The 6,691-nt window shown below is 40.7% G+C and overlaps 1 pseudogene; it reads left to right on the top strand.

The window, feature by feature from the left end:
• The first annotated feature begins 755 nt into the window (after nt 1–755).
• LOC133756970 (methylosome subunit pICln-like) lies at nt 756–1,434 on the top strand (annotated as a pseudogene).
• The last annotated feature ends 5,257 nt before the right edge of the window (nt 1,435–6,691 follow it).

Genomic DNA, 6,691 nt, shown 5'->3' with positions numbered 1-6,691 from the left:
AATTTTTCAAATATTTGTTTTACTTTTTCTTTTAAAGGGTTATTTATTTATTTGAAAGTCAGAGTTACAGAGAGAGAAAGGGAGAGACAGAGAAAGAGAGATCTTCTATCCACTGGTTTACTTCCCAGATGGCCACAACATCCAGGGCTACCAGGCCAAAGCCAGGAGCCCAGAGATTCTTCCAAGTCTCCCACTTGGGTGGTAGGGGCCCAAGTACTTGGGACGTCTTCTGATGCTTTCCCAGTCACATTAGCAGGGAGCCAGATCAGAAGTGGAGCAGCTGGGCCCTTAACCAGAGCCTATATGGGATGCCAGCATTGCAGGCAGTAGCTTTACCTGCTATGCCACAATGGCAGCCCCAAATGTTTTAATTCAACATACTGTTCTTTTTATGTTTGTAATTAAAATTCTTTAATATCTCTAATTTATTATTACTGTTATTAGAACCTCATAAATTTTTTGAAAGCCGCAGATCAACTTTCAATAATTTCTTACAGAATTCATTTGTGAGATCATTTCTTTACTGTGCATTTTCATCCAACTAAACAAGAGCATTAACATTTCAATAATCTTCCATTGTCGGTAAGTTGGAAAATGCTAGCCTGGAACAAACTTGATTCATGCATCAGTGCCTAATTTTTAGCTCTGTTTAGTAACTAGTGACTTAAGGCCAGCCAATTGCCACACTCTAGCAATGTCTTAGAAGACCTTACAGCAGCTCCCTGTTGCCCTGTGTTGCCATGCTCTGTGCTGCCATGAGCTTCCACAGGAGCGTCCTGCCGATTGGACATACTGCAGTATGTGGCACCAGCAGCCACACACTGTGGCTGTCCTGAATGGGAAGGGCTTCACTCTGGCACCTTTTATAAAGCTGAGAGCTGTCTGTCTTGGTTAGATGGTTCTGGATTAGGATTCTCACTGGAATATCCCACCATTAGTTTACAGGCAGTGGCCAGGGACCCAAATGCCGTACATTATGGTAAATACCAAATTTGGAGAAGAATCAAAAGAACTTGTTGTTGGTGAAGAGAAAGACAGTGATGATGCTGCTGAACCTATTTCTGAATTTAGATTTGTACCTGGTGATAAATCCGCATTGGGAGCAATGTTCTCTGCAGTACGTGTCAGGCCTTGCATCCAGATCCTGCAGATGGAGATTCAGATGATTACGATGGAGAAGAGCATGATTTGCAAGCACGTGAACAAGGACAGGGGCTATCCCTACTTTTTATACCTATGAAGAAAATCGGGTTTAACAGCAGAAGGCCAAGCCACATGGGAGGGATTAGAAGGAATGTTTTCTCTGTCTGTGAGCAGCCAGTATAACATGGAGTTTAGTCAGAAGATTCAACAAGAGATTATGAAGTTGGTGTGGAGGTAGATACTACACCAACAGTTGCTGGACAGTTTGAGGATTCAGATGTTGATCACTGAAAATAATTTATGCTGTTCTGTGATTCTGCTTATAGCTGTGGGAGAGAACTTGGTGCTTCCTTCAGTCTGGAGTGGAGTTGATGAAAATCCTTTGGCTTCTCCAAGACTCACTTGAACCAGTTCTTTCTTGAGACAGCAAGTTGTCACCAGCAGGAGAAATTATGACTTTTATTAACAAAGCTGATTAACTTAACTAGGAGGTATTTGTTGTGTATCACTTACCCCCAAATGTTCTATGTCTAGGTACCCTTTGAGTAGGTCTATAACTTGGATATATCTTCTGTAAGGCAGCAGACCCATGGGATAAAATGCGCAGGAGCTGGGAGGAATAGGTAGACTGGGTGGGAGAGAGGCTGAAGCCAAATATGCTTCTTGGAACTAAAGATACCTTTATCACCTAAAAAGAAAGACAGAGATCTCAAAGGAATCCTATCTGCTGCTCATTCACAGAGTCCTTCACTAAAATTAATCCAGCACACTAAGTGACCTCTTTGGACACCACCCGGCCACAGATGCTGCTGACTAGGCTTTGCTCCTTCTACCATGCTTCCTCTGTCTTCTCTGTTACAACCTCCTAGGTTATATCTGGTTTCCAACCCCTAGGTTAGTGTTCTGTAACAGAACAAGTGAAAGTGTTATGAAACCTCAAAGTACTCAAATGATAATTGTTTTGCCTTCATGATTAGCTTAAAAAATAAATGTAGGTTATGTGTGTGTGTGTGTGTGACTGTGTGTATAAAAGATCTTACACCACAGCAGGATTGTAACAATTATGCCTGTGTCTCATGTAAAATATAGGCAGGGCACGATAAGGGCCAAATACACTGAAGAGAAAGTGAACGCCATGGAAACTCAGAGGAAGGAAATATTTCGGTGGGCTGTGACAGTCTAGAAAGATTTCTGAGAGAAAAAGTTCAGGCTTTAGACTTAGGGTTTTCATTGTTAACTGGAAAACACTACAATAATTGAGCAGTTCTCTCTTGAATGATCCCTCAAACATGTCTGTACTGTGTGTGAACTTATTGTGAAATTGTATGTATCATGCTGTTCAATTTTTAATGATTTTAAACCCCTAAATTCTTTCAGCTACCATTTAAAAATAAGTTAAAAAAACTAGTTGTGTGACTGTATCTCCAGATAATAAATACATAAGAGTTCATAGTTAAAAAAAATGAGGGATGCTAATAAAACAAAATATCCTACAACTCTTAATGATAATGTTACTTACTAAATATGAGAAGGAAATGTGACCAAGTTGTTGGCTGATTTTCCTTCAGATTCTTGAGAAACTAAATGTAATGGCTTTCACCTACATCTGCTTAGGAATAACTATCAATCAAAATTACTGTTCTACATACAAAGAAAAATAACCATACTTGTCAATTTTCAGAAGTTTTCTTTTTCTAACCCTAGAAAGCCCAAACAGATCAGATTTTCCCCCCTATTCTATACAAGTATTTATTCTAGCCAAAGATTCTGTAATAAAGGCTGAATTTTTGGGAGATTTAGCCCTAGGGGGAAAAAGAGGCTATAAAAAGAAAGCCGTGGTGTAATTTGAAGAAGAATATTTATAGCTATGGGTACTAATTTATTCTTTTAAACTAGCTCAGTACTTTGGATTGGTCTAAAATAGATTAACCCTACTAAATTTACACTGGATGATTGTTCAGCTCTTACAAATATGAAGAGAGGCAACAGACTATAGCGGCTAAACACACACTCCAGAGACTGACTTGCCTGGGTTCAGATCCCTAACCTGCTGCATTCTTGAAACATTACCGTGGGCAGACTGTTCAGACGCCCTATCTAATTTTCCCAACGGTAAGATAAGAAGAGTAAGAGCACTCATCCCCCAGACAATGGCACACAGAAAGCAATTAGAATCATACCTAGCAAAGAGCGAGTGCTAAGTTATTATTCTGTTGCTATGAAATGGTAACTGTGGGTGTGCCCTTTCTTAACTTTCTATCTGAAACAGTTTTCCCTTCTTCTCCTATTCTCACTCTGACTGCCATTCCCTGGCCTGTCTGGCTATCATTTGGTGCTCAGTAACTGTTGAATACAGACTCCTATTGACTTTTTAAGCTTCCCCCCTCCCCCCACAACCATCTCAGTCCTCTGGTCTTTTCCTACAGTGGAAAGCACTTTTCCTTGCTCCCATAAACTCTTATAAATAACATACTTTTATAATTAGTACATTAGGATGAATTGATCTGTTTAGGACTCCATGCTTTTTCTTCCAGGTTTCTTCAAATTCACCAGATGTGTCCAGATGTGTTTCTTACTTAGGAATTATTGAATTTCATGAGAGTAGTGGCTCTCGCCTGCATCCCTTAATGCTTGGTACACTATAGACTCGATAAATGATTAATCAATGAGTGAATGAATGAATGAGCTCATCTCAACTCCTCAGCAGGGGCTGGATATTTTTGCACGAGTCCAACTCCAGGAACTGTAAGCAAGGCCAGTCGTTTCTTTACAGAGTGGCCTGACCCTGGAAGAAGGTGACAGAAATCAGTAGCAGAGAATTCTGCCTGCTGTCATCAAACCACAGAGTGAATGCTACCATCAGAATTTACTGTGCTCTAAATCTTCTTTATACAAATGAAGAAACCAAACAGTAAAAATGCTTTAATTAGCCAAGATATCTTAGCCCATTAGAGAAACAACAGATCTGGCTTTCCTGGTTTGTGATTTATACTTATGCAAGTGCAAAGAGAAGATTTGTATAAGGTTTGCACGCTGTAATGAACGCTTAGCAGTAACAAGTGACTAGAGGAAGGAAACAGGATAAAGCTTAAAAAAGTTCTTGGTTATTTGTAATTTTTAATAAAAGCCTTGCTAATTGCAACATCCTCTTATCTGAAGATTTTAGCAATTGATTGGAATCATATGTAGCAATTATAAATAAATGTTATGGTAGTTATGGTATCCTAACATTTTAGAATTTATGAACACACACTGCTTGCCTGCTCAGAATCTCTTCCCTTTTTTGGTAACCATACTTCACTTTTCCAAAGAGAATCTATTTCTTCACAATAACCAGCCTTCTTTGTGGTAATTTCATTGGAGACATCAAGGTGTGACCTTGTGACCCTGGCTAGGCTAATCAGACTCTCCTAGAAATCTGAATTCTGAGCAAAGCGAGGTTCTGATGGAAAATTATCAATGCAGATTCACTCCAGTGAGTTTTCTAAGGACACTGTCCACTGAGTCATACAACTAGAAGAAGTTATTTCTTCTAGAATACAGTAGTTCTGGTTAGTCCTTCCTAGGGTTATATATCAGCTTTCCCTTTGATTCTTTGAGCTAATCCATATTCTTTGAAAAATTGTTTTCACTGGCTCCAATCAAACGCTAGTAACCACTGTAGTTATGGTTTGTGGGTACAAGCTTAACAGGAAAACAAATAAATGGGAAAAAACTTATATATGTACTTTGGTGGAATTCAGAAAGTTCACGAAAAGTCAAATTAGAATACAAAAGTAAAAAATGTGAGCTTTATTTCTCAATATAAGCGCCATTGAGGTCAAGACATTTTCATAGGTGATGATACCAACCATTGATTCCATCCCCAAAGAAGTGGTGGGCCTAGGAATCCAATCATGTCAATTTTTTTTTTTTTTACATTATCTGAAGAAAACTGGATGCCCTTTAAATTTTTTTTAAGATTAGGAAACAGGGGCCAGTGCTGTGTCTCCACGTGGGAGACCCAGAAGAAGCTCCTGGCTCCTGGATTTGGATCTGCACAGCTCCAGCTCTAGGGGAGTGAACCAGCGGATGGAAGACCTCTCTCTCTCTCCCTCTCTCTCTCTCTACCTCTCTCTGTAACTCTGTCTTTCAAATAAATAAAATAAATCTTACAAAAAAAAGATTAGGAAACAAGGGGCCAGCGCTGTGGCATAGCAGATAAAGCCTCGGCCTGCAGCAGAGGCATCCCATATGGGTTTGAGTCCTGGCCACCCCACTTCTGACATAGCTCTCTGCTGTGGCCTAAGAAAGCAGTAGAAAATGGCCCAACTTCTTGGGACCCTGCGCCCATGTGAGAGATCTGGAAAAAGCTCCAGGCTCCTAGCTTTAGACCGGCCCAGTTCTAGCTGTTGCGGCCACTTGGGGAATGAACCAGAGGATGGAAGACTTCTCTCTTTGTCTCTGCCTCTCTGTAACTCTGCCTTTCAAATAAATAAATAAATCTTAAAAAAAAAAAAAAAAAAGATTAGGAAACAATAGAAGTCAGAAGGAAGCAAGCCAGGACTGCAAGATGAATACCTAATGATTTTCTTTGGAAGCTCTTTTTTTTTTTTTTTTTTTAAGATTTATTTATTTATTTGAAAGTCAGAGTTACACAGAGAGGAGAGGTAGAGGCAGAGAGAGAGAGAGAGAGAGAGAGAGAGAGAGGTCTTCCATCTGACGGTTCACTCCCCAGTTGGCTGCAATGACCAGAGCTGCACCAATCCGAAGCCAGGAGCCAGGAGCCAGGAGCTTCTTCCTGGTCTTCCACGCAGTTGGAGGGGCCCAAGGACTTGGGCCATCTTCTACTGCTTTCCCAGGTCATAGCAGAGAGCTGGATCGGAAGTGGAGCAGCCGGCTCTCAAACCGGCGCCTATTTGGGATGCTGGGGCTTCAGGCCAGGGTGTTAAGCCATTGCGCCACAGTGCCGACTCCTGGAAGGTCTTTAAAATTGCCCTTGTTTGATAAGAGGAATGAGCTCGGTCATGGTCATGATAAAGAAGAACTCTGGTGATGTTTACCTAGGCTTTTTTCTGTTAAAACTTTGCTTCATTTTTTTCAAAACACTAACCAAATACGTAGAAATTATAGGTCTTTGGACCTTCAGAAAGTCAACAAGCAAAACATTCTTGAGCATCCGAAGAAACTGTTACCATGGCCTTTGCTCTTAACTAGTCCATTTCACTCTGTCTGCAGCTCTTCCTCCTCACTTTGATGTGCTTTGTCTTTGGACCACACTGGGAAAGGCATGCTTCATTTCCTGTTACAATTCTCTGAAGAAATACTTCAGGATCTTTATTCCATTTGTTGAAAATTGCTGGTGAAACTGCTTTTGTCTGCAGCTGAGCTGGGTGCGACAGTTTTGCACCCATTGAACAGAAAGCTTGCCCGCCTTGATTCCACGGTTGGAGTTGTGTAAGCTGGACCAGCTGGCATGTCTGTGGCGTTGGTGATTGTTCCTGCTGCGAATCACCAGTTCTCTTCAGTTATGACATGAAGAACATTAATTCTTTTCCTTGCTATCTGA

Source organism: Lepus europaeus, chromosome 3, assembly GCF_033115175.1.
Source record: "Lepus europaeus isolate LE1 chromosome 3, mLepTim1.pri, whole genome shotgun sequence".
Classification (NCBI taxonomy): Eukaryota; Metazoa; Chordata; class Mammalia; order Lagomorpha; family Leporidae; genus Lepus; species Lepus europaeus.
Note: the sequence above shows the minus strand (reverse complement) of the source record. Positions and strands in the feature narration are given on the sequence as shown.